The 26,950-nt window shown below is 46.6% G+C and overlaps 1 protein-coding gene across 1 annotated transcript in view; it reads left to right on the forward strand.

Moving 5' to 3' along the window:
- Nucleotides 1–278: 278 nt before the first annotated feature.
- Nucleotides 279–26,950, forward strand: part of LOC143961724 (NACHT, LRR and PYD domains-containing protein 3-like) — a 118,027-nt gene continuing 91,355 nt past the window's right edge. Inside the window, exon 1 of the mRNA XM_077471055.1 lies at nucleotides 279–436. The gene's annotated coding sequence lies outside the window, so the exon portion shown is untranslated. The remainder of the gene's footprint in view (nucleotides 437–26,950) is intronic.

The following is a 26,950-nucleotide window of genomic DNA, read 5'->3' on the forward strand; positions in this document are numbered from 1 at the left end:
TACAAATCCAGTTTATAAAGTTAATTTAAGGACAGAGAGTAGAAAACCTCCCAAAAATCTTTTATTTCTGCAAATCCCAACAAAATGGAAAGTATGTGCTGCAGACTGCAGTCACTGGAGCTCCACAGGATGTGGAGGCCACATGTTTCCTGTCTACAGTGGAGCTCCTTCTGCAGAGATTCACAATAAAGTTGTAAAAAAAAAGAAGTGGAGTGGAGGCCACATGCTTCCTGTCATCGGTGGAGCTCCACTCTGCAGCCACACCCCTCTCATAAATGAGGAAGTAGGAAAGTGTGTTTAAATAGAGAAGTGACATAGAAATGAGAAGTTCTGCGATGGTGGAAGATGAAATACGATGTTCCAGGAAGTCGGGTCTAGAAAAATTTCCTGAGGTGTGAAGAAGAGATCTACAGACTCCAACTTTTCCATAGAGAAGGTAAGAGAGACGGGAACATTGGGATGGGCGGGGCATAAACTACATCAGAAGAGATGTCTATTTATTATGTAAAGGAGAACTCCACCTTTAACTTGCTGAGAAAGTGTAGTAGCTGAGCATCACCCCCTTACCCTACTTCCCTAGATACCCCACAAGCCACGTGGCTTCCCTAGATAGCTCCACAACCCATGTGGCTTCCCTAGATAGCCCACAACCCACGTGGGTTCCCTAGATAGCCCCAAAACCCACGTGGTTTACTTAGACACCCCACACCAGCTTCCCCAATGGGGACAAGGGTCTCTTCCCCACAACTGTAGAGGTCTGTGGATGGGGGCTTAATGGAATCTGGAAGCCCCCTTCAACAAGGGCCCCCCATATCGTACCCCTACCCATTCACCAAAAAAGTGTCACAAAGTAATAAACACAAGAGACAAGTTTTCGACAATTCATTTATTAAAAAATAAAATATATAAAAGTGTCCCTCAATGTAAATCCCTTGTCAATCACGCCGCCTGTCGACCCGAAAAATCAATAAAATCCAAAAAAACTAAAAGGTTCCACCTCCTAGGATGGCCTCCCTCCAAATGCATGCTCTACACTTTGACATTTCTTATATAGGAAGGGGTGGGGTCACCTGGCTACATCACACAGTGGCACCGCCCTGTCAGAAACCATGAATCAGACTGAGACAGAAGTACACTTAATCACTCTTGTTTAATAATAATAAAAAGGTAAACAGAGTAAGCGTAGTCAATACATAGCGAGAGTTAAGTAGCCAGATCGGGTAGTCAGCCAATGCCAATATCAGAGAGCCATAGATCAACATAGTAGTACAGCAAGCAGGATCAGGAGCCAGAAGGGACGTCAGCCGAGCAAGTCTTCAACAGGAATGCAGGAGAAAGTCTCTGAGATGTGACCAAAGGCGAAGGCAGACATGAAGTGAGCTGGACGGCTTTAAGTAGCCAGAACTGATGAGCAGATGATCAACAGCTGAGTCACTGTGTAGAGAAAGGAGCTGGCAATTAGCCGACAGCTGAGCAGCCAGCTCTGAGAAGGAAGAGCTGAGCCCAGGCCTGACAGTACCCCTCTTCAATGACCCCAACCCCCGAGGACCACCAGGCTTGAGAGGAAAATGTCTTTGGAAATCACGGAGGAGGACAGGGGCATGTACCTCCGCAGATGAGACCCAAGAGCATTCCCCCGGACCGTACCCCTTTCAATGCACCAGGTACTGTATGCGCCCACAGAACCTATGGGAGTCAACAATGCATTGTACTTCATAATCCTCATGGTTCTGTATAGGGTGAGGAACTGGCACCGAGGTGGTAAAGCGGTTGCAGACCAAAGGTTTCAATAAGGAGACATGAAACACATTAGGGATGCGCAAACTAGGAGGAAGGTCCAACACGTAAGCCACTGGGTTAATCCTGCGAAGGATACACTAAGGCCCAATAAACCAAGGTGCAAACTTCAAAGAAGGAACACAAAGTCAGAGGTTGTGAGACGACAGCCAGACTCTGTCCCCAACCTGGTAGGAAGGCGCAGGCAGGCGTCTGCGGTCAGCATGGAATTTGTACCTATCATTAGCATATTGCAAAGCCTCCTGGACTTGTGCCCAAGTGGAACAAAGGCCACGGACATGCTCCTCTAATGCAGGAATACTCTGCGGAACAAACAAGGCAGGCAACACGAAAACCATAGTTCGCCATAAACAGGGACAAACGGGAAGCTGAATTCAAGACACTATTGTGAGCAAACTCTGTCCATGGTAATAAGTCTGACCAGTTGATGGTCAGAAATATAGCAACGTAGGAATTGCTCCAAGGACTGATTGGCTCGTTCTGTGGCTCCATTAGACTGCAGGCAATATGCAGAGGAGAAAGCAAGCTGAATACCCAACTGTGCATAAAAGGCTCACCGGGAGACAAACTGACTACCCATGTCTGAGACCATCACCTTCGGTAGCCCATGTAAGCAGAAGATCTCCCAAGCAAAAATAGAAGCCAGTTCCTTAGAAGTGGGCAGCTTCTTGAGTGAAATACAGTGCAAAATTTTCAAGAATTGGTCAACCACCATAAGGATAACTGTGTTGCCCTGGGAGTCAGGTAACTCCACAATGAAATCCATAGACAGGTGGGTCCAGGGCCTCTCTCCATTGGGTATGGGTTGTAGGAGGCCCACTGGAAGGTGTCGTGGAGTCTTACTCTGAGCACACACGGAACAGTCAGCTACAAAGGCGGTTACATCAGCACATAAAATAGGCCACCAGAATTGTTGGGAAATAGCCCAAAAGAGTTGATTCTTCCCAGGGTGGCCAGCAGCCTTGGAAGAATGGTAAGTCTGGAGCACAGCAGTATGGAGACTCTCGGAACAGAGCAGCGATCACAAGGTTTCTCAGGAGGAGCACGGACCTAAGTAGCAAGAATTTTGTCACCCTAAGGAGAAGTAGTGCGAACCGTAGCCAGAATACGATCAGGAGGAATCACAGGAACCAGAACCGACTCCATCTTGGAAGTGGAGGAAAATTGTCGTGACAAGGCGTCAGCCCTTAGTACCGGGTAAGAATGAGACAATGTAGTTAAAACTCGAGAAGAAAAGAGCCCATCGCACCCTTCTGGGAGAGAGGTGTTTAGCCTCAGACAAGAATGTGAGATTCTTATGGTCAGTAAGAATGAGAACCGGCACAGTGGTACCTTCAAGGAGATGTCTCCATTCTTTCAGGGCTAAAATGATCGGCAACAGCTCTCTGTCACCAATCTCGTAATTGCACTCTGCTGGTAACAATTTATTGGAAAAGTAGCCACACGGATGCATAGCGCACTCAGAGTCATGACATTGAGACAGAAGGGTGCCAACTCCAGTCTCAGAAGCATCAACTTCTAGGATAAAAGGCAACATAGGATCAGGGTGTGTCAACACCGGCGCAGAAACAAAGGCAGCCTTGAGACTCTCAAAGGCCTTAATGTAAAGGAGACCAACTCTGTGGGTTGCCGTCTTTCCTAGTCATATCAGTCAGGGGCTTGACCAGAGACGAGAAGTTACGAATAAACTTCCGATAATAGTTGGCAAAGCCAAAAAAGCACTGCAGTGGATATAAACCCACGGGTCGAGGCCACTGTAGGACCACTGAAAATTTCTCTGGGTCAATCGAAAAACCAGCAGAGTAAATGGCATAGCCCAGGAATTTGCTTTCAATATTTTTATTGAGATTTTTTTAATGAAAAGTATAACATTCAATAACAAACTTATCATCGGCCAGCACAGCTTGCATTTAAAGTTATAGAACAACATAAGAAATTATGAGCAAGATAGGAACTGTCGCTTGCAGTGATTGAGAAGTTCTTAACACAAACCATCTATTTGTAAGCTAGTGGTCCCCATATTACAGTGGGGTCAGTTCCTTTAATGGGATGGGATCCCCACTTTCAAGGGACCATTCCATGGGGTCTCACCATGTGTTACCTACAACCCTTTCTGAGTAGTTCTGTAGGGAACACTAGCGGAGGTTGGCCCCCCGTGCCGGGATTTGTCAAGCTCACCACCCCCTTGGGATCACACTGTGGTGGTGCTAACCTCCCCCAGGCCCTGTGCCCCCCCCCCCCGTCCCCAGAACTGCAACTGTCTGGCCTCCTAGCTAGCCTGGTCAGTCTCTTCATCAAGCTCCACAGAGGGGCGATCCAATAAGGTAGTTTTGGAATGCAGTCACAGGAAATTGCTTGGGTATCTAGTCTGTTTAGAGTCCTATGTGCTGCACCAGTTCGGGGCGTGACTTCCCCTACTCATACATAGAGGAAAGTGGGAGCAGAGTGTCCCCAAGAGAGAAAGAGGAGGGAGGGAGAAGAGGAGGGGTGGAGTTCCAGGTGCAACTAGTTATCTGTTCAATAAGAGGCCCAGGGTTCCCAAAATAGCTTTCCATTTTACCCTTTTGTCCTGCAGTTTATCTACTAGTTGTTCTTACTCCATCACCCAGGAAATTTTTCTCACAGCCCCACTGAAGGGTACTGAGGGTGTTTTACACGACCTTGCAGGTTTTATTTTGCTCCCAAGAGAATATAGAACGTTGGAGTTTGAAGGGTACTTGGGATCGAAGGGATTTTGTGGTTTAAGAGGGCTATATGGTGGGATCTGGGGAAAACGTGGAGCCCGTTATCTTCCTCAGGGTGTGGAACACCTTTTTCCAGTAGGACCTAATTTAGGGACAAGACCACCAGATGTGGAACATTGTGCCCTTCATCGCACCCCCTTGCAGATCCTTGCCAGCTTTGAGGGGACATAATACCACCTGGTTATAAGTTTGATGTTGGCTTCAATCAGGGAGACATTAAGAATTTATGGGAGCATTGGAATGCTTGGTACCAGACAGCGGGTTCCCATGAGTGTCCGTATCTATTTCCCAGGCCCAGGAGTATGGTGGAATGCTGTCCTTATCTGCCAGGGAGGAGTAGATTAAGTTGATACCTCTGATCCCTAATGTTAGAGCACCATCGTTCATAAGGGGTCATTTTGGGTGGGTCACTCTTAACCATCAAAATAGAATTGAGGAAGTGATCAAGTTGGGGAAAATCTGAACACTTCTGAGTCAGGCATTTCTAGGTTCGATCTACAGTGACGCAGCCCTAAAGGGCCCGACGGGGACAGGAAGTGACCAATGCGAAACAAGCCTTTGTTAGTCCACCAGAGGAACGCTTGAATGTTCAGGCCTGGAGGAAACATCGGATTGTGGAAGATATGGGACAGGGGGCGCAATGTAGATGCCAATGAATGTTGTTTGTGAAGCGTAGTGCACAGTGCCACCGAGTGGGAGAGGGTAGGAGACATAATAGGCGGTCTTGTTTTTGTGTCGCTCCACAGGAGGTAGTCTATCATATTTAAAGGGACTGCTGTTCTTTCCTTTGAGAGACAGTCTGGTTTAGGACCCCTAAGGTACACTATTGAAATTTGGGTGAGCTGGGCGGCTTGGTAGTACAAGCGCGGCTTTGGAAGACCTACCCCTCCCTGTGTTTTAAGCCTGTATAGAACCTCCTTGGTACACGTATGGCCTTTATTCCCCCAGACGAATCATACTATTTGTGACTGTAGTTTTAGAAGGAATTGTTTCTTTATAGGGATCGGGAGAGATTAAACAGATATAGCATAAGTAGGAGAAGGGTAATTTTAACTGTGTTGACTCTGCACAGCCAGGATAGACCGCATTTCGACCACCTCTCCAGGTCCTCACTACACCTACGCACCATGGGGGAGTAGTTCGCTGGAAAAAGATTGTTAATCTTGTTAGTGAGCCTGATCCCCCAAATATGGAATAGCGTCTGTTGCCCAAGTAAGGGTAAAGCTGTTTTGTAGCTGGGTGATGATGTCCAGGGGGGACAGAGACATTCAGGGCTATGGACTTATCTTAACCGTCAGGCCGCGTACACACGCGGGGACTGTTCGCTCAACTTTGTTCGTCAAACAGTTTCAGCGGACAGTCCGCTCAAAATTAGCATGGACGGACATGGCCACACACGACGAACAAACAGTTTGCTGAAACCGTGCGCGATGACGTGAACGGCACGTACGACGGGACTAGAAAACGACGTCCTATACACTGCAATGCAACCTTCGGCGTATAAATTCTTTCTGAGCATGCGCGGAACTTTGTTTGACGAACAAGCCTACACACGAGGGGACTGTTCGCTGAAACAAGGTTTCAGCGGACAGTTTTTCGGAAATTCCGAAAAACCTTGTTCAGCAGACTGTTCGCTGAAACTGTCCGCTGAAAGCCCACACACGAGCGGACTGTCCGCTGAAACACGGTTCAGCGGACAAAGTTGAGCGAACAGTCCCCGCGTGTGTACGCGGCCTCAGGCCTGAAATCCATCCAAAGTCCCTGAGGACTTTATACACAGTTGGAGTGGATGTGCGGGGGAGGGGATGAAAAGGAGGAGGTCATCTGCAAATAATGCGCCCTTATGTTACTGATCACAGCATGTTACCCCCTTGATGTCTGCATTGATCCGAATCTTGATAGCCAGCATTTCCATGGCCATCGCAAAGATGAGGGGGGACAATCCCTGTCTGATCCCCCCTGCCAACGTCAAAGGTGTCCAAGTATCTGCCTAGTAAGCACACTTGTGCATTAGGTGTCAAGTATAGCGAGTGAATTATACCTAGGAAGTTTGGTCCAAAACCCCATTTCTCCAGCAACTCATAAATGTATGTCCAGGCTACTGAGTAGAATGCCTTATGGAGGTCTAGTGAAAGGACGTGCCCCTTCTGAGGTGGACCACCATCCTAGTGGGAGTTAAGCAAAGATATAACCTCAACAGCTCTCCTGATTTGGTCCGGGACCTGTCTCCCAGGGATGAAACCCACCTGATCTGTGTATGTATGTTGCAATAAAACTTGCCAATATCTTAGTCATTATACTCAGATCATTATTGATGAGCGAGACTGGGCGATAGTTGCCGACCTCGCTTGCATCTTTCCCTGGCTTGGGGATGACAGTGATATAAGCAGAGTTAAGGCCTCTCTCTAAGGGGGCTCCATCCCTGAGAGCGTTGAAGAACCGCGTCAGATAAGGTGCTAGACATTGGCCACATTTTTTGTAATATCTTGTGTAGAAACCGTCTGGCCCAGGAGAGGAGCCCAGGTAAAGGGGTCCTCTAGGAGTTCCCTGTGGCCTTGGGCTATTGATGGGACAGGGAGTGAATGGAGGAAGTTACTCTTGTGTGCAGGAGAGGGCAGAGGGTCAGGTTTATATTATTTAGAGTAGAACTTCAAGAAAGTCCATAATTTTGGTAGGGTGTTGGGTCAGGTCTCCGGTTGGGGATCTAATCTTTGGAAAGGCTAGCGTGCAATTTTTTTTTGTTTTGTTTTTTTGGGAGTCAGTTTAGTAGCAAGTCTGGATCCAATTTTGTCCTGTTGGGAGTAAAATTTTGCCCCAGACCATCTGAGTGATGGGTTGAGTTGAGCTCAAGCCGTATCCATCTGTGCTAAAGTCGCTGGCGTGGGGTTGCGCTTGTGGGCCTTAGCTAGAGATTGGTATTCCTTGGTCCGCTTCTATAGGTCTGCCTGATGTTCCTTCTTGATTTTAGAGGAAAGCTGAATGAGCTTCCCTCTGAGGACCGTTTGTGGGAGGCCCACAGAGTGGCAGGGGACACTTCATTGTTGTTTTTTTCATTAAAGTACTCTTGTATGTACTGTTCTATCAGTGTACACTGAAACAGGTCCCTCAGAAGGGCCTCGTTGAGGCGCCACATGGACCGATTCATGACTAGAGTTACGATAGAGTGGTCTGAGAGGGGGCTATCCTTAATTTTGGATGAAAGGGTCAATAGGACCAATTTTGGATTGTGTGACAATGTGGTCTATCCTGGCATAGGAGTTGTGGGGAGCTGAAAAGTGTGTATAATCTTTTGCGCATGGATTGAGCTCTCTCCATAGGTCCACCAAACCTGCCTCATGCAGTAGGTGGCCTATTGTTGCGCTCTGTTTCAAGGGGCGTTTGGATCTGGATTTCCCTTACACCGTTTTGTCTATGGAGAAATCAAATGCCACATTGGAGTCCCCTCCCGTGAAGACCATGCCCTTGAAATGTCCTTGAAGAGTGTGTAGCAGTGAGTCAAAAAATTGTTGTTGGCCCTTTTTGGGGGCGTAGTACGATATGAAGGTATAGGTTTCCCCATCTATGGCACCCAAAACTAGGATGGATCGACCTAGGGGATCTGTGACTACCTCTGTGTGGCATAATTTGATGTGTTTGGAGAAGCAAATGGCTACGCCCTTAGTCTTGTTATCTGCAGAGGCCAAAAAGAATTGTGGGTAGTGCTGGTGTAAAAAGGAGGGTCTATAGGTGGCAGGGAAGTGTGTCTCTTGTAAGAAGAGAATGTCAGCCTTCATGTCTTGATACATTTGGAATATTTTCCTGCGGTTTGATCAGGGAATTGAGACCCTGCATGTTGTGAGTGATAATTTTGAAAATGGTGGATGGGGGTTGTATGTCAGCCATAGATCAAGGGGGAGAGTATCTCAAGCCCGGTATAGATCTTACCTTCTCTCATCGCTGATCTCGAAAGGCGTGACCATTCCAGAGGATGAACCAACACCCTGGCCCTGGATCGGATAGTTTGGAAATTCCGGGTGCACCTGAAAGGAAGTAGAAAAGGGAGAACGAAGGAAAGAAAGAGAAGAAAAAGAAAAATGATTAAGCGTAAGGATTGCAGCAATTGGTATTGGCTGAAAAAGCATGGTAATATGGGGCCCCCAGGCCCTCCTTCCCCCCCCTCAGGGTGGGTGCGGACCTGCCAGGACCCTCCTCATAACCTGAAAGATCAGGAGTGCTCCGAGTCAGTCTCCTATTCCTCCCAGAGAGAACTTGACCCACCACGGTCCTTCCGCTAGTAATAAACAGTGACATTACAAAATAAACAGAACACCCTTTAAATGAGTAATATGTAAATCAAAATCCCACACCGTGACTCTCCACCCCAGGTCGCTCCCCCGAGCATCCCCCATAGTCAACGGGAGACCCCGGGAGAGATCGGTCCCGAGTGGGGAAAATAAATTGCCTCAAAGCCCACCTTGGGATCCCCCCTCCTGACCTTATGGTCCAGCTTGAGAATACCCGATATTCAGAAGAAGCTGAATAGAATATGTGGGCCCAGAGGCAAGTGACATCTTGAAGGGAACACTACAAGACTCTGCATAAGTTTTTGGAGAGCATCACATATAATATGGGAGAAACAGATATAATTAAAGAAGCAACTCTGAAACTAGGAACAATTAAAGTCTCACTCCTGGGCTACTTGACTTGGCCCCGCTGCCCCAACCTACTCCCAGAAGAGGCATCTATCTTGTCGTTCTGCCGCCCAAAATAAGGGAGGAGAGACCACTAAGACTCTAGGGAGGTGTGCACCAGGGAAGAGCGGATCTCCAAGGGGTATGGGGTATAGCCTGGATCGAGTGAGAAGGGGAATCCTAAGCCAGGGCCCTGGGTTAGGGAAGTGGGCAGACCAGTCAGTCATGTCGGCAATGCATTGTTAGAACTCTTGGAGTGTTGCAACAGCCAGTTGGGCTGCAGGGGGCTAACAGGAGGTGGTCGTTTTGATGATGAGGAGGGTCCTTTGTTGGGTGGAAAGGGAAGATGTTCCTGGGAGAGTAGGCCAAGGTGAACAAGTAGGCATTTGCCCTTCACAAAGGATGAGAAGCCATATCCTTTATTGTGATAACAAAAATTCAAGGGGAGAGGGAACAACCATCTGTACGCTATCTCCTTCTGTTGTAGGACTTGGAGTAGTGGTTTAAGCGATCTTCTTCTTTTTTGCATGGTGTAGGGTGAGAGGTCAGCAAACATCTGGACTGCATGACCCAGTAAAGTGAGAGCCGAAGAATCTCTTGATTTCCTCATCACCTCCTCCTTCAAGAATAAAAATGAGGTTTGACTATAATGTCCCTGGGAAGTCCGTTGGAGCGGGGGGGCTGTAATGCCCTATGAGCTCTGTCTATATCCAGGTGGTGATCAGCAATGTCTGGGATGAGGACCGTGACAAGGGCCTTGACTGCTTACTGGATGTCTTTCACAGATTCAGGGAGTTCACGTATCCTGAAATTGTACCGTCTGAACCTGTTCTCCAGGTCATCAATCTTTGAAAAGGTAGTTTCCAGTTGCTCCTGCATGTCTTGGATGCTGGCTGAATTTTGATTTATTCTAGCAACAGACTGATTAGCCTCTTTTTCTATGACATTTATCCTCAGCCCCAGCTGCTGCAAATCCACATGAATGGATGAGGTGATATGGGCTGCATTCTGTGCTAGAACCCTGGACAGCAACTGTGAGAAGGCAGCTATCGTAGATGGGAAGTCAGTGGGGGCTGGAGCGTTGACACAGGCTTCCCGGCCTGAAAAAGGATCATGCATAGGGGTTGTGGGGATCCCTGGTAACGATCTCCCCAGCAGGGATTCAGTGGATGTGGGAGAGGGCACCATGGTCAGTGGGGATCTTGCTGTATCTGGAGAGGACAGGGGAGCCACGTCCTGGTCCGCTATGCACTCATCAGCTGCCTTTGCCGAGTTTCTCCCTTCATTTTAGCATAGCTGAGCGGGCCTGTTTTAACTGGCCGCTGACATCCGTGGGTTCCCGGGGTGTTCCCCTGCTTAGGCATCCAGGTGTGGCTTGCCGGTGTTCTGGAGGCTGTAGCGGGCATTAGCAGGGCCATGGTGGCATGGAGCTCTATAGGGATCACGGCCATCTTAGGAGCTTCCGTGCATGCACCTTAATAGCCCAGGAATTTAATCTGTTCACAATGAAATTCGCACTTTTTCAATTTACAGTAGAGATTGTTCTCTCTTAGTCTCTGAAGCACACGACAAACATCTGTGTAGTGGCTCTCCAGGAACTTTGAAAGGACATCGTTAATGAACTCCTGGAAAACTGCCAGAGCATTACAAAGGCCAAAATGCATTACACGATACTCATAATGAACTGATCTGGTATTAAACACAGTTTTCAACTTGTACAAGAAAGGGGAAAGGGGAAGAACAAGGGGAAAAGTGGGACTTTAAGTGAGGCACGTGGTTGCAACAGCACAAGTTAGTGAACAGTTTAGGATTTTATTGATTGCCATAAAGTACAGACACACATGTCAATTAAAATACATTACAATGGTAAAGTGGCAATACAGTACAAAAAATCATGACAAAAATATCACAATATATAGCAAGCAATAACTTTCCACTCAAAATTTGTGTACAGTGAACTTTGGAAAGTTATTGCTTGCTATATATTGTGATATTTTTGTCATGATTTTTTGTACTGTATTGCCACTTTACCATTGTAATTTATGGAGGCAAAGTACTGGCTTGACCTTTGTCAAAGACATTGCTAAAATTGCATTACTCTTGCAGCAGGGAGGAGAGTGAAGAGGTACACAGGACCTTGGCTACCTTCTGGAAGCATGACTTACTGCATTGTGGTGACCAAGAGAGAACCTCAGCACGGAGCCAATCAAAAGTAGGGTTGTGCCTCTGTAACCAAGGATAACCAATAACCAGTGGAAACTTAGCTGGGGAAATAACTTGGAATTTGATTATCTCATGGTTAGGAACCCCTACAGCCATGGACAATGGAACAGTCTCATGATTCACACGGTCAGGCTGTATAGGTCTCCCGTCAAGAGCCTCAATGGCAAGTGGAATGTCATGCAGCTGCAGTGGAATCGTGTGCTTCAATACGAAGGCAGCATCAATGAACAGGCCTGCAGGCACAGAGTCTATTAGAGCCTGTATCCTAAACCAGGGACGTATCTTTCTACTAAACTGGAGACAAAATGCCACCTATGTTCTGTCCGTGACAGGACCTCAAGGTTTGGGCATTCCCTAGATGGGTAGGACAAGATTTCAAATAGTGACCAGCCTGGCCCCAATAAAGGCACAATCTCTCCCTCCTCCTAGGGGCTCTCTCATCCGCAGAGAGATGCTTGAAGCCCAAGTGCATGGGTTCATCTTCACAGACTGACTCGGTACCAGGAGGCATGGGAGGTGAGGGAGGCAAAAGTGGGACTGCAAAGTTCGGAGACAAATGTACAGGAGGCTTGCGCCAGCGTTCCTTAAATGAGTCTTTCTCTGAGTCTGGAGTCAATGAGGATGGCAAATGTGATCAACCTCTCCAGCTCAGTGGGTATATCTCAGGCTGCTATCTCATCCTTGATGTTATCCGAGAGACCATGAGAGAAAGCAGCCATAAGGGCCTCACTGTTCCAAGCAACCTCTGCTGCCAGAGTACAGATTTCAATGGCGTAATCCACAACAGTTCTCGTACTCTGATGGATATGAGGCTCCTGGCAGCGGAGCATGCGGGAACGTCAAATACCCTTTTGAAGCAAGCCACAAATTCTGGATAACACAGGACCACAGGTTTTTGCATCTTCCATAGAGGGTTTGCCAAGGCTCTTTAAGAAAGCAAAGATATCACGAAACCTACTTTGCTTCTGTCCGTGGGAAATGCCTGGGGCAGCATCTCAAAGTATATCTCAACCTGGTTGAGAAACCCTCTGCATTGAACTGGGTCGCCGGTAAATCATTGTGCGATTCAGGAGCGTTTGTAACGTCATGGCAAACTGATCCATGCAGTGATCCTGGTCATCCAATCTGGAAAAAATATTACCAACAAGTGGACTGACTGCATCTTCTGAATTCATGGCCTTCATCTACTGTCAGAAACCATGAATCAGACTGAGGCAGAAGTACAGTTAATCACACTTGTTTAATACTAATAAAAAGGCAAACAGAGTAAGCGTAGTCAACACATAGCCAGAGTTCATTAACCAGATTGGGTAGTCAGCCAATGCCAATGTCAGAGAGCCAGAGATCAACGTAGTAATACAATAAGCAGGATCAGGAGCCAGAAGGGACAACAGCCGAGCAAGTCTTCAGGAACATAGGAGAAAGTCAATAAGATGTGACTAAAGGTGAAGGCAGAGATGAAGTGAGCTGGATGGCTTTAAGTAGCCAGGACTGACGAGCAGATCATCAATAGCTGAGTCACTATGGAGAAAAAGGAGCTGGCAATTAGCCGACAGCTGAGCAGCCAGCTCAGAGAAGTAAGGGCTGAGCCCAGCCCTGACACGCCCCTTCTGATGTCATGGACTGGTGCATGCTGGGCAAGTTACATCACAAGGGTGGGGCCACCAGGTAATGTTGCCAGGTGGCCCCGCCCTTACCTATATATGGGACCCACACAACCTGCAGTCCCCCACCGCCACAGCCCACGGTTGTGGGGAAGAGACCCTTGTCCCTATCAACATGGGGACAAGGAGCTTTGGGGTGGGTGGGCAGAACCCCCTCTGCCCCAAATCCACCACCCCCCATGTTGAGGCCTGGTATGGTTCAGAAGGGGGGCTGCTTGCTCTTCCCCCCCCCCCTCCTGACCTGCCAGGCTGCATGCCTAAATAAGGGCCTGGTATACCATTTTTATTTTTTCTATTGATGGCTTTTATTTTTATTTTTATTTTTTTTAGCTGTCAGCGGGGAAACCCATAGATAGCTGACTCATTGGTTGTTAAGGACGCCGTGGCCAGCTTTCTGGCCCCTCTCCTTAACAACTAGCTTACATTGCGCCCAGATTGAGCAAAGCTTTGCCCACAGAATGCATTGTACAGCGCTCAGTGCATTGAAGGGTGTTTGGCTGGGATAATACTCGTTGAAAATTCAGGTGTTCAGGAAAAGGGGAACCGTTCGCCCCAACATGCATTATTTTAAAATATATAATGCATGCAAGTTTATAATGAGTTTCTTTGTGAATTTTTAACGTTTTGTACCTAGTAGCCAGGAGTTTCCCTGATTTGTTGTTTTGGGCAAGATATCGGTTCTTTAGGAATGGAAGGTATTTACCATGCTGCTGGACCATCAACTCTTTGCCCTTGTACACACAGTTGGACATTCTGATGGACAATGTCCGATCGGACTGTGTTGTCGGATAATCCGACAGTGTGTGGGCTCCGAAGGACCACGTTTTCCAGCTGGGCTATAAAATTTTCTGACAACATGATCTGATTGGACTTTGTCTGATCATGTGTGGAGAATTCCGATCCGACAAAGTGACACGCATGCTCAGATCAAATTCCTAGACCAAAGCTATTGGCTACTAGCCTGAACGTAGCCCCCCCCTAACGAAATAACGTCATCACGTTAAGTACGATCGGATTTTTCTGACAAATTTGTCCGACTGTATGTATGCAACAGTTTCGGACAAAATCAGTTGGACAAAATCCGACAGATTTGTTTGTCGGAATGTCCGACCCTGTGTACAAGGGCTTTGAGTTCAGTACGGAGTTTAGTTAGGGAAGTGACCACAGTAACATCTGGGGAGGTTTTGTTTTTAATGTCCAGATTTTGGATATTAGTCAAGTTTGGGGCCCCATCGAATGGGTCATGCTGGGTTGATGATGTCACAAATTGAATAAGTATTTAGGAATTGGATGGTGGTGGCAGCGTATGGTGTGATTGATGCTGGATCTACACTGGGGGACTTTCTTTTTGTTTAGTTTTAACTACTTAATGACCACCTGCTGCAGCTGCATTGTGGCAGGTCTGCTCTCCTGTGTGAACCACCATCATCGTTCATCGGCTCGTGCAGGCACTGTTGCGGACGTGCCTGTGGGTTGGGTGGACTTGATGTTCGACGGCAACCCGCGGTCGCATTGAGGAAAGGCAGAATGGGGATCTTGTCCTTGAAATTTTAAGCTTTTTCTATAAGCAAATCATTTATTTGCACTTAAAAGCACAAATACAGCTCCCTTATATAATGCCAGGAAAAGTGCGCTTGTATATCTCCAAGTAACACAGACAGACACTGGTATCACATTGAGCTTAGCAGAATCCTGCAATAAAATGATCTACTGCTTTATTTATACTGTAAACATGAATAACAAAGGAAGATGGTGGCTTCAGAATCAGCCAATCAGACATTTGTATTCTTTCAAAGAACCAATCACACACATGTATATATTCAAATAAAATTCCAGTAGTGACGTGTGCAGATGGTCGTGTTCAGAGCCATATGGCCAGCCCCCTATTTGAACACTAACTACATGGCTCTGAATACGATCGTGTGCACATTCCCACCGCTACCAATGACATGAGTCATACTTATCATGGCTCAGTGGGCCATAATTTTTGTAGGGTTATGCTATGGTTCCCATGTACGCAGATCTGCTTACTAGGAATGTTAATGCAGTCGACATGAAGTGGCCAGTCTCTTGGGGAGGCATGAAAGAACATCCTTAAAAGAGCAAACAGATCTGCTGTGTCCACAGGAAGGTTTCCGCAGTCAATGGTCTTCCACCAACGTCAGTATGTGTGAATATGCTCGCGCAATTGTCAGTTAAAGTAACACAGTGCTGTATCGCAAAGAATGGCCTAGTCATTAAGGGGGCAAATCTTCTGGTCCTGCTCGCTTTGTCCCTCCCCTTTCCTGACCTTCTGGGCTGCATGCTTGGATAAGGGTCTGGTATGGATTGGGGGGCACGCTGTTGTGTGTGTGTTTTTTTATTTTTATTTTATTTTTATTTTTTTTAATGCTGTCATTGTCTTGTTTACATTAAGCTGTCAGCAGGTAATTCTGCTGACAGCTGATGAGTCATCGGTTGTTAAAGTGGTGTTGCCATCAAAAAATAAAAAGCTGCTTAAAATTCGTAAAAAATAAATAAAAAATAATTGGCAAAAAAAAATATTATTTACTCACCTCTAAATACCTGTTGCTAGGCGGTCCCTCGTAGTCTGCCTTCTTTCTTGCCCGGGCTGATGACATCACTTCCCATCACGCCGTACATTCACCTGGGACCTGTCACGTGTCCCAGGTGACTGTACGGCGTATCACGGCACCCTGCGCTGCTCGCACATGTGCAGTGGGTTCCCGGCTGTGAAGCCACAGCCGGGGGCCCACAGTATGCATGACGGCGCCGCGAGTGGAGCGGGGAACGAGGGGGGGCTTCGTTCCCCCGCATCGCTGGACCCTGGGACAGGTAAGTGTCCAATTATTAAAAGCCAACAGCTGCAGTATTTGTAGCTGCTGACTTTTTTTTATTTATTTTTTTTATTTTTTTTTTAGGGGGTTCCTCACTTTAAGGACATGGCAGCCACCTGCTCCTTAACCACTTCCCACCCGGCCAATGTATATATACGGCGGGTGGGAGCCGCCTGCTCCTGATAGGACGTTCAGGAACGTCATTCAGGAGCAGCGGGATCGCGCGCGCGTGCGCCCGCGCAGCGGCGCGATCCCGATGTGCTCGTGTCACCCGGACACGGCACATCTCAGATCGGCAGGAGGGCTCTGTGATTGGCCCTCCTGATCACATGACGGCCGTGTCCAATCACGGCCGTCATGTGATGTAAACAAACAGCCGGTTGCTAGGCAATCGGCTCTCCTCTCCTCACACGGAAGTCACCGCTGAGAAGAGGAGAGCAGAACGCTGCAGCCGGCTGATGATCAGTGAGTATGGGCTGCTTTTCACAGCTTTTTACTCACTGATCATCAGTGTAGTGTAAACACACAACACACCACACAGTGAAAACACAGTCCCCACATATGTCCCCAAAACACACATGTCCCCAAAACATACATGTCCCCAAATAATAAAAACACATGTCCCTAATAATAAAAACATGTCCCCCACATATGTCCCACTAAAATCACATGTCCCAATGATTATCTGCACACATATGTACGTGATCACCTGCACACATATGTACATGATCATTTGCGTACATATGTCCGTGATCACACAAACCAATTATTATACACTTAACGGAATTTTTTTTACCAAAAACATGTAGCAGAATACATTTTGGCTTAAATTTATGACAAAATTTGATTTTATTGGATTTCTTTTCAAATAGAAAAAAGAAAATATTGTTTTTTTCCCAAATTTCCGCTTTTTTTGCGCTTATATCGCAAAAAAAAAAAAACGGAGTCGTGAATAAATAACACCAAAATAAAGCTCTATTTGTGCGAACAAAATGATAACAATTTCATTTGGGTACAGTGTAGCATGACCGCGCAATTGTCACTGAAAGCGCTAGAGCGCTGAAAGCTGAAAATTGGGCTGGGAAGGAAGGGGGTGAAAGTGCCCTGTATTGAAGTGGTTAACAACCAAAATGCAAACAAAAAAACACATCAAAAAATGCATCAAAAACACATGTTCAGAAATGCAAAATGCAACGGAAAACTGCATCAAACTCAACCACATAGATGTGACCTGAGCCTTATGCCGCGTACACATGTTCAGATTTTCCAGTAAACTAGGTCTGACTGGATTCGTCCGTCAGACAATCCGATCGTGTGTGGGCTAGTCCAATCGTTTTGGGGGGAAAATCCGGCGAACCTAGAAATAGACCATGTTTCAAATCTATCAAGTCCAACGGACTAAAAATAAGGAAAACGGTTAGTCTGTGCTGGTCCGATGGACTAAATACGACGCAAGGGAAGCTATTGGCTATTTGTTCTGTTTACATCATCACATTCAAAACAAATGGACTTTCGACCGAACTTAGTATGTTTGTGTGTGTTCGTTCTGAAAGTCCATCGGAACTCCGCTAAATGTCCAGGAAGTAGTAGTTTGCCGGAAAGGCCGATTGCGTGTACGCGCCATTAGTCTTGTAAAAGCGCCAGCCTATTACAATTAGAAAAATATCTGGTTTGACAAACAATGTAAAACCGGAGAAATCAGTGAAATAACAAATTGTAATAATATAATGTATTTGTTATGACATGCTACACCTTTTACATGTCCATATTGGACACAGTGTAATCTTTTTTTTTTTTTTTTTTTTCATGAACATTTTTATTGAAAGTAACGAGAATACAGCTTACTTGACAGTGATATAGAAGCGGTTGTTATTGCACAAAAAGAAAAGAAGGTGAGCATAACATTTATCCAGAACAAAACATCAAGTCATCCATTTGATCACTCTGTGGTTTGAGGCAAGAGGTCCGTAGGGATATATTTCAAGATGATTAGCTAGCAGTATAAAGCCTTTGGGGACGTGTCAGTACTACACAAGCTACACCTCGTTTGGAGTAGGTTCCTCGACTCATTCACTTGTAAGCCTTTTGAATGTGGGGGTGTTCCCGTGGCGAAAGATTAATTGTCATTCTTGCCTCAATCGTCTTAAGGAGTAAAACCTTCACCTAGCCTATATGAGTCTAGATAAGGTGTTCAGCTTCTAATTGGGCTTAGTAGTCTTCAGGAAGATCACAGGGGGGGGGTTAATAAAGGGGGGTTAAGTGGGTGTGGGAAGGGATAGAGAGGCAAAGAGGGGTAAGGGAAGTGGAACGGGGGGTGTGGAAAGGGTCTCATCTCATCTCTCTCTCCCTCCGTAGGGGTAGGTGTGAGGGAGGGGGAATCAGTTCTGCGACTCTTGGTTTGAAGATTCTACACTTTGGACATGTGTTAAAGGGGTTGTTCGGAGTAGAAATGGGTCCTCCAATTTAGGGTTCGGTGTCTTCCGGGGGGCTTACTTGCTTTGTACTAGGGGTGGTCAAGTCGTGATATTCTGTTGTTAGGAAGTGGGTCCAGCAGGCCCATTTTGCAGAGAATTTTGTGGGAGTGTCATTCGCTATGGAGATAAGTCGCTCCATTTCTGCTATTCTGGCAATCCTAGTGAGCCATTCTTTGATAGTCGGCGGGTGTGGCGATCCCCAATGAGTAGGGATGCATTGTTTGGCGGCATTCACCATGTGCATGGCAAGTGACTTTAGGTAGTATGTTGTACGAGCGCAAATTGGGTAGTGCAGGAGGAACTGGGCCGGTGAAAATTCCAGGGTGAGTGTGGTGACCTTGGTAGTGATACGGTGGACTTTGGTCCAGAACGGTTGTATTATGGGGCAGCCCCAGAAGATGTGTCGCATGGTTCCTTTCTCCGTCTGACACCTCCAGCATGTATCTGGGTGGTCTAGGTTATATTTGTGAACCAGTATAGGGGTACGGTACCAACGCGTCAGGATTTTTTATCCGTTTTCTTGTGTTGTGATGTTAACAGAACCTTTGTTTATGGTCTGGTATATTTGTTCCCAGTCTTCTGGGGCGAGTGACAAGTCAAGGTCTCTCTCCCAAGTAGAACATGCCTTGCCAGTATTTGACATGACACTTGAGAATAGCAGGGAGTGCGTTACCGATCGAAGGTGACGTTGCGGGGTATCGGCTTGGCATAGGGATTCAAATGGAGATGTGGGTCTAGAGACCTTGAATTTCCTGCCCATCTCATTGAGGTAGTGGGTCAGTAGTAAGTAGTTCCAGGGGGATATGGGGGGGTTTTTGCTGTCGGAATGTAGTTTATCGTAGGGTATAATTTTGCCTTGAGCATATTAAGGCATTTTTGTGTGGCCAGGACTCATTCAGGAAGTTCCTGTGTAGTCCAGGTGGGAAGTCTGGGTTTAGGTGAACTGGAGTAAGAGGACCAGGTGTCGATGAGAGGGAAGTCACTTTGCAGGACTCTCGGAAGCTTCTCAATGTTGGACCAATCAGGGGGTGTGAGAGGGTATCACTTGCGATGTGTTTATGAGGAATCCATGGTAAGGTATGTAGTGGTAGTGGGGTAAAGGAGGCTTCCAGGTGGATCCAGTCCTATAGTAGTTTCTTTTGTCGGGGAGACCTATCCCCCCTTTAAGCTTGGGTAATGATAGGTGTTGATAGCTGAGTCTGGGTTTTCGGTCTCCCCAGAGGAAGCGCGTACAGAGACTCTTGTAACACTTGAAGAAGGTGGTGGGTATGTGGATAGGTGCCGCTTGTAAGATGTATAATAGGCAGGGTAAGGCGTTCATTTTTAATATGGCTGCTCTACCAAACCAGGAAAAGATGGGTTTGTTCCACCGTTTAAAGTCGTTAGTGAGGTTTTGTAGTATATAGAGATGGTTTTTACTGTATAGGTCCTTTAGACATTGTGTGAGCTGGATTCCTAGGTATGTTATATGGTCCTCCTTCCACTGGAAGGGGAAGTTGCTTTTGCATTGGGCTACTACACTACTGGGGAGCGATACATTTAGGGCATGGGATTTGGAGAAGTTGATCTTGAGATTTGAAATTAGTTGAAATTGATGGAATTCTTTTAGAAGGTTGGGTAGAGAGATATGCGGGTCAGTGAGGAAAAGGAGAATATCATCGGCATAGGCCGCCAGTTTGTATTCTTTGGTGGTGGTTTGTACACCTCTAATGTCTGGATTAGATCTTAGGCTTGTTAGAAAGTGTTCAAGGGTGAGGACGAAGAGGACTGGGGAAAGGGGGCAGCCCTGCCTCGTACCATTACAGATGGAGAAGGCGTCTGACAGGGTGCCATTGACTCGGACTCGTGCTATTGGGTTGGAGTACAATGCCATTATGTAGCTCAATAAGCGGTGTCTTGTGCCCATAGTTTGGAGGACTGCTTCCATATAGTCCCAGGCAACCCTGTCAAATGCCTTCTCCACGTCCAATGATAGAAAGAAACCCACTGTACTGGTAGAGGTGAGGAAGTGGTGGAGATTAATAGCTTTTAAAGTGTTGTCCCTGGCTTCTCTGCCAGGGATAAAGCCTACCTGGTCCTGATCAATAACACTTGGAAGGAGTGGGAGCAGGCGATTTGCTATGATTTTGGCGAAAATTTTTATATCCAAATTTAAAAGGGAGATCGGTCTATAATTTGCAGTTTGTGTGGGGTATTTTCCTTCCTTTGGTATTACAGTGATGTGGGCTTCCAGCATAGAGGGTGGGAGCGGGAGTTCTGAGGAAAGCGAGTTAAATGCCTTAAGGTATGGAGTGTGTAGGACTTCTGCAAATGTTTTATAATAAACTGCCGAGAGGCCGTCTGGACCTGGACTTTTCCCGGGTTTTAGGTTTTTCAGGGCTGTGTCCCATTCAAGTTTGGAAATGGGAAGGTCTAGTTGGGTGGAGGTTTCTGGTAACAGTGCTTTGGGGCAGTGAGCTTGTAAGAAACTGTCAATGAGATCTTTCCTAGTATCTGAGTGGGTTCTGAGGCTTTTAGATCATATAAACGTGTGTAAAATTGCTCGAAGGCATGTGCAATATCTGGGCTGCTCTGTACTGTGTTTCCGTTTGATGTTTTAAGCTGGTGAACAATTGTTTTAGCTCTTTTAGTGCGTAGTGCCTGTGCCAGTAGGTGTCCGCTTTTGTTGCTATGCTCGTAGAAGAGCTTCTGAGATAGTGTTTGTTTCCTTTTGATTTTTTGATCTAACAGCTCTAGGAGGTTTCTCCGAGTTTCAGAGAGTTCCTCTAGGGTGCGTTGGGCTAAGTCTCGTTTGTGTTTTCTTTCCAGTGTTTGTATTTTCGTGAGTAGCTCGTTCATTTGTTTCTGTCGGTCATGCTTGGAGATGAGATGTCCCCGTATCACGTACTTGTGTGCTTCCCATTGGGTTAACGGTGTAGTTTCAGGGGTGTCATTGTCTACAAAATAGTTGGAGATAGTTGCTGCCACCTTATTTACCCTGTCCTTATCTGTGAGTAAGTTGGGGTCGAGTCTCCATATTTTAGTGCTGTGGGTGGTGAGGGGAAATGTTATTCGTAGAGTGATTGGATTGTGATCCGTGATGGTCATAGATTCAATCGAAGAAGCGGAAAGGAGAGGTATATCTTTCTGACTAATGAAGAGGTAATCTAGGCGAGAGTATTTGTTGTGAGGGGCAGAGAAGAAAGTGTAGTCTTTGGTGTTAGGGTGCATTGTTCTCCATGTGTCATGGAGAGTGAGTTCTTGTAAAGATAGCCTGATTTGTCTTAGTGCTCGAAATGGGAGCTGGGATGTACCTGTGGAGGAGTCGAGGAGGGGGTTTAATGGAATGTTGAACTCCCCCCCTAGGATTAAGAGTCCCGTCTAAAATGTAGTCAGTAGTCGGGTGACCATTCTAAAGAAGGGGACCTGTGAAGTGTTCGGGCTGTAAATATTGGCTAATGTAATGGGTGTATTCCATATCGTGTCTTTTAGGAAAATGTATCGCTCTTGTTCATCTTTAAGGGTGTCTGTTATTTGAAAGGGGAGGTCTTTGGCTAATAGGATAGAAGTCCCTTTTATTTTTAAATTTGGGTCTGTCATGTGGAAGGCTAGCAGGTAGCGATAGTTTTCGAGTTTGGGGATGGACCCTGTCTTGAAGTGGGTTTCCTGTAGGAAAACGATGTCTGCCTTCATGTTATGCATCACGGTGAGGACTTGCGACCTTTTTTCTGGTTTGTTGAGTCCCTTTATGTTTAGAGAGACGAGTTTGAGCGATCGGGGTGAAGGTGAGAGATGTGGGAAGGACATGGTGGGAGCCATGTGGTGTATGGAGGGAAATTGGGCTTCCCCGAACTGGGGGGAGCTCAATTAGGAGGGAGAGAGAGATGAGTGGTCTGGTTGTGGGGTGATGATAGGTAGTAGCGGAGTGGAAGTGTGAGCGGCGATCTAGAGGGGGTTGGAGTAGGAGATATGGGGCGGGGGGGTCAGAGGATCAAGTGGGGTGTGAGGGTGGGTTTGGGGAGTAAGATATGGGGAATAAGATCTGGTATCCGGGGGTAAGTGTTTAGACCGGCTGACCGTGTAATCTTCTATTGTTCTCTACTTTCTTTTATTTCACTACTTACTCTGTTAATCTTTGATATGCTATTTCCTTTATTACCCTGATTACTTCCTTTACTGATAATCTAAGTATACATCACAACATGTTTGTCTGTAATTCCTTCATCTATAATCTTCTCATTGAGGTTTGTGAATATGGAAGTGATACACAAGAGACTGTGTTCTGAACGCTTTCCTTCTTCCTTCTTCTACATGACTTTCTTCTTATGTCACACTTTGTTACCGGACTCTTGTATTTTGTTTGCCGAATTTGTAAAAGGTTTTAATAAATATCTAATATAAAAATAAATCCTCTTTATACCGGTGTTTAGACATGTGCAGAGTAAAAAATTTTGTTTCGGAATTTCGTTTTCGTCCGAAAAATTAATTAATTTAGTTACTCCCGAAATTCGTTTTTATTTATTTCGTTTTTCGTTCAAAAATTGCATTCGTCCGAAAATCCACATGAATTACGGTCGAATCTGTCTTTGAAGGTTTATGGTGTCTGTCGAATGTATAAAGAAGATTCGACGGAGCTAGTATATAGCATACTTTAGAACCCTATTAGAGTCTATGGGACTCCAACGTTCAAAATCTAAAGTGCTAATTTTAAAGACTAATTTGCAAGTTACTGTCCTAAAAAGTGTTTGGGGACCCGGGTCCTGCCCCAGGGGACATGTATCAATGCAAAAAAAAGTTTTAAAAACGGCTGTTTTTTCGGGAGCAGTGATTTTAATAATGATTAAAGTGAAACAATAAAAGTGTAATATTCCTTCAAATTTCATAGGGGGGGTGTGTCTATAGTATGCCTGTGAAGGGGCGCATGTGTCTGGTGCTTAGAACTGTCCCTGCACAAAGTGTCATTTATGCAGAAAAAAAAGTCCTTTAAAATCACTCGCAGCTATTATGAATTGTCGGCTCCGTAATACAGAGAACACTCATTGAAAGTCATTGATAAAAAAAAAAAAAAAAAAAAATTTTTAAAAAAGCGTGGGGGTCCCCCAAATTCAATTACCAGACCCTTCAGGTCTGGTATGGATATTAAGGGGAACCCCGCGTCAAATAAAAAAAAAATTGACGCAGGGTTCCCCTAAAAATCCATACCAGACCCTTTATCCGAGCACGCAACCTGGCAGGCCGCAGGAAAAGAGGGGGGGATGAGAGAGTGGCCCCCCTCCCTCCTGAACCGTACCAGGCCACATGCCCTCAACATTGGGAGGATGCTTTGGGGGTCTGCGACCCCTCAAAGCACCTTGTCCCCATGTTGATGAGGACAAGGGCCTCATCCCCACAACCCTGGCCGGTGGTTGTGGGGGTCTGCGAGCGGGGGGCTTATCAGAATCTGCAAGCCCCCTTTAACAAGGGGACCCCCAGATCCCGGCCCCCCCTGTTTGAAATGGTAAGGGGGTACAAAAGTACCCCTACCATTTCACAAAGAAAGTGTAAAAAATAGTTAAATAAGACAAACACACTTTTGAAAAATTCCTTTATTAAAAATAAAAAATAAATAAAAAAAAGATTCCAGCGGTGCTAATCCACTCTTGCTATCCAGCGACGGACGATCATCTCTCCAGCGATGGCTGATCTGAATCAGCGCAGCGAACCCATCCTTCTGTCTCCATGGAGGAGACACTGCAGGGATTCCGGCGGCCTGACGTTTGTTATATATGGAGGGCGGGGCCACCCGTCACCTGACCCCGCCCCCCTCTGATGCAAGGGGAAACCCGGGGTTCCCCCGTGACGTATGGGTGACCCCGACCCCCTCTGATGTAACGGAAACCTGCCTGTGTTACATCAGAGGGGTGCGGGGTCACCCATACGTCACAGGGAACCCCGGGTTTCCCCTTGCGTCAGAGGGGGCGGGGTCAGGTGACGGGTGGCCCCGCCCTCCGTATATAAGAAACGTCAGGCCGCCGGAATCCTTGCAGTGTCTCCTCCGTGGAGACAGAAGAATGATGGGTTCGCTGCGCTGATTCAGATCAGCCATCGCTGGAGAGATGATCGTCCGTCGCTGGATAGCAAGAGTGGATTACCACCGCTGGAATCTTTTTTTTATTTTATTTTTAATAAAGGAATTTTTCAAAAGTGTGTTTGTCTTATTTAACTATTTTTTACACTTTCTTTGTGAAATGGTAGGGGTACTTTTGTACCCCCTTACCATTTCAAACAGGGGGGGCGGGATCTGGGGGTCCCCTTGTTAAAGGGGGCTTCCAGATTCTGATAAGCCCCCCGCCCACAGACCCCCACAACCACCAGCCAGGGTTGTGGGGATGAGGCCCTTGTCCTCATCAACATGGAGACAAGGTGCTTTGAGGGGTCACAGACCCCCTAAAGCATCCTCCCAATGTTGAGGGCATGTGGCCTGGTACGGTTCAGGAGGGAGGGGGGGCCGCTCTCTCGTCCCCCCTCTTTTCCTGCAGCCTGCCAGGTTGCATGCTCGGATAAAGGGTCTGGTATGGATTTTTAGGGGGACCCCCACGTCAATTTTTTTCTTAAATTTGAGGCAGGGTTCCCCTTAATATCCATACCAGACCTGAAGGGCCTGGTAATTGAATTTAGGGGACTCCCACGCTTTTTTATTTATTTATTTATTTTTTTATCAATGACTTTCAATGAGTGTTCTCTGTATTACGGAGCCGACAATTCATAATAGCTGCGAGTGATTTTAAAGGACTTTTTTTCCTGCATAAATGACACTTTGTGCAGGGACAGTTCTAAGCACGGGAAACATGAGCCCCTTCACAGGCATACTATAGTCACCCCCCCTACGAAATTTAAAGGAATATTACACTTTTATTGTTTCACTTTAATCATTATTAAAATCACTGCTCCTGAAAAAACGGCAGTTTTTTTAAAACTTTTTTTTGCATTGATACATGTCCCCTGGGGCAGGACCCGGGTCCCCAAACACTTTTTAGGACAGTAACTTGCAGAATCTTTTCTCTCTGTCAAATCTTTTTTCTGTCGGATATTTTCTCTATATAATCTTGGACTATTAGGCCGCGTACACACGCGGGGACTGTTCGCCCAACTTTGTCCGTCAAACAGTTTCAGCGGACAGTCCGCTCAAAATTAGCATGGACGGACTTGCCCAAACACGACGAACGAACAGTCCGCTGAAACCGTGCGCGATGACGTGAACGGCACGTATGACGGGACTAGAAAACGACGTCCTATACACTGCAATGCAAACTTCGGCGTGTAAATCCTTTCTGAGCATGCGCGGAACTTAGTTTGACGAACAAGCCTACACACGAGGGGACTGTTCGCTGAAACAAAGTTTCAGCGGACAGTTTTTCGGAATTTCCGAAAAACTTTGTTCAGCAGACTGTCCGCTGAAACTGTCCGCTGAAAGCCCACACACGAGCGGACTGTCCGCCGAAACACTGTTCAGCGGACAAAGTTGGGCGAACAGTCCCCGCGTGTGTACGCGGCCTTAGAGGTAAGGTTAGGCACATTCGACCACAGGTTCTATAGACACAGATTATTGTCAGAGTCACGTCGAATCTCCTATTCTATATCGAACTGTTGTAACAATGAAAACGAAAATAAAGCATTTATTTATGTCGGATCTTTCGTTTTTCGGATTCTGTGCTTTCGTTATCGTTTGTCAAAACGAAAACAAAAATAGCTGAAATTCGGATGAAAATGCATTCGGACGAACACGAATGAACATGTCTACCGGTGTTGTGTTGAGCACCATTATAACACATTGTCTGTTGGATTAACCACTTGCTTGCTGGGCACTTAAACACCCTTCCTGCCCAGACCAATTTTCAGCTTTCGGTGCTCTCACAATTTGAATGACAATTACCGTATATACTCGAGTATAGGCCGACCCGAATATAAGCCGAGGCCCCCAATTTACCCCCAAAAAACTGGCAAACTTATTGACTCGTGTATAAGCCGAGGGTGAGACATGCCTGTCCATCCCTGTGTGTGTGTCCGTCCATCCCTGTGTGTCCGTCCATCCCTGTGTGTCCGTCCATCCCTGTGTGTCCGTCCATCCCTGTGTGTCCGTCCATCCATCCCTGTGTGTGTGTGTGTTCATCCATCCATCCATCCCTGTGTGTGTGTGTGTGTCCATCCATCCATCCATCCCTGTGTGTGTGTGTGTCCATCCATCCATCCATCCCTGTGTGTGTGTGTCTCCATCCATCCATCCATCCCTGTGTGTGTGTGTCTCCATCCATCCATCCCTGTGTGTGTGTGTCTCCATCCATCCATCCCTGTGTGTGTGTGTATCCATCCATCCCTGTGTGTGTGTGTCTCCATCCATCCATCCCTGTGTGTGTGTGTGTGTGTGTGTGTGTGTGTGTGTGTGTGTGTCCAGCCTACCTGTGTCCCGAGCCTCCGTCCCGTGCCTTGCCTCCTTGCCTCCGTCCCGTGCCGTGCCTTGCCTCCTTGCCTCCGTCCCGTGCCGTGCCTTGCCTCCTTGCCTCCGTCCCGTGTCGTGCCTTGCCT

The sequence above is a fragment of the Lithobates pipiens genome, unplaced genomic scaffold (genome assembly GCF_037356315.1).
Source record: "Lithobates pipiens isolate NorthernLeopardFrog02 unplaced genomic scaffold, aLitPip1_a1.2 Scaffold_8, whole genome shotgun sequence".
In the NCBI taxonomy this organism is placed as follows: Eukaryota; Metazoa; Chordata; class Amphibia; order Anura; family Ranidae; genus Lithobates; species Lithobates pipiens.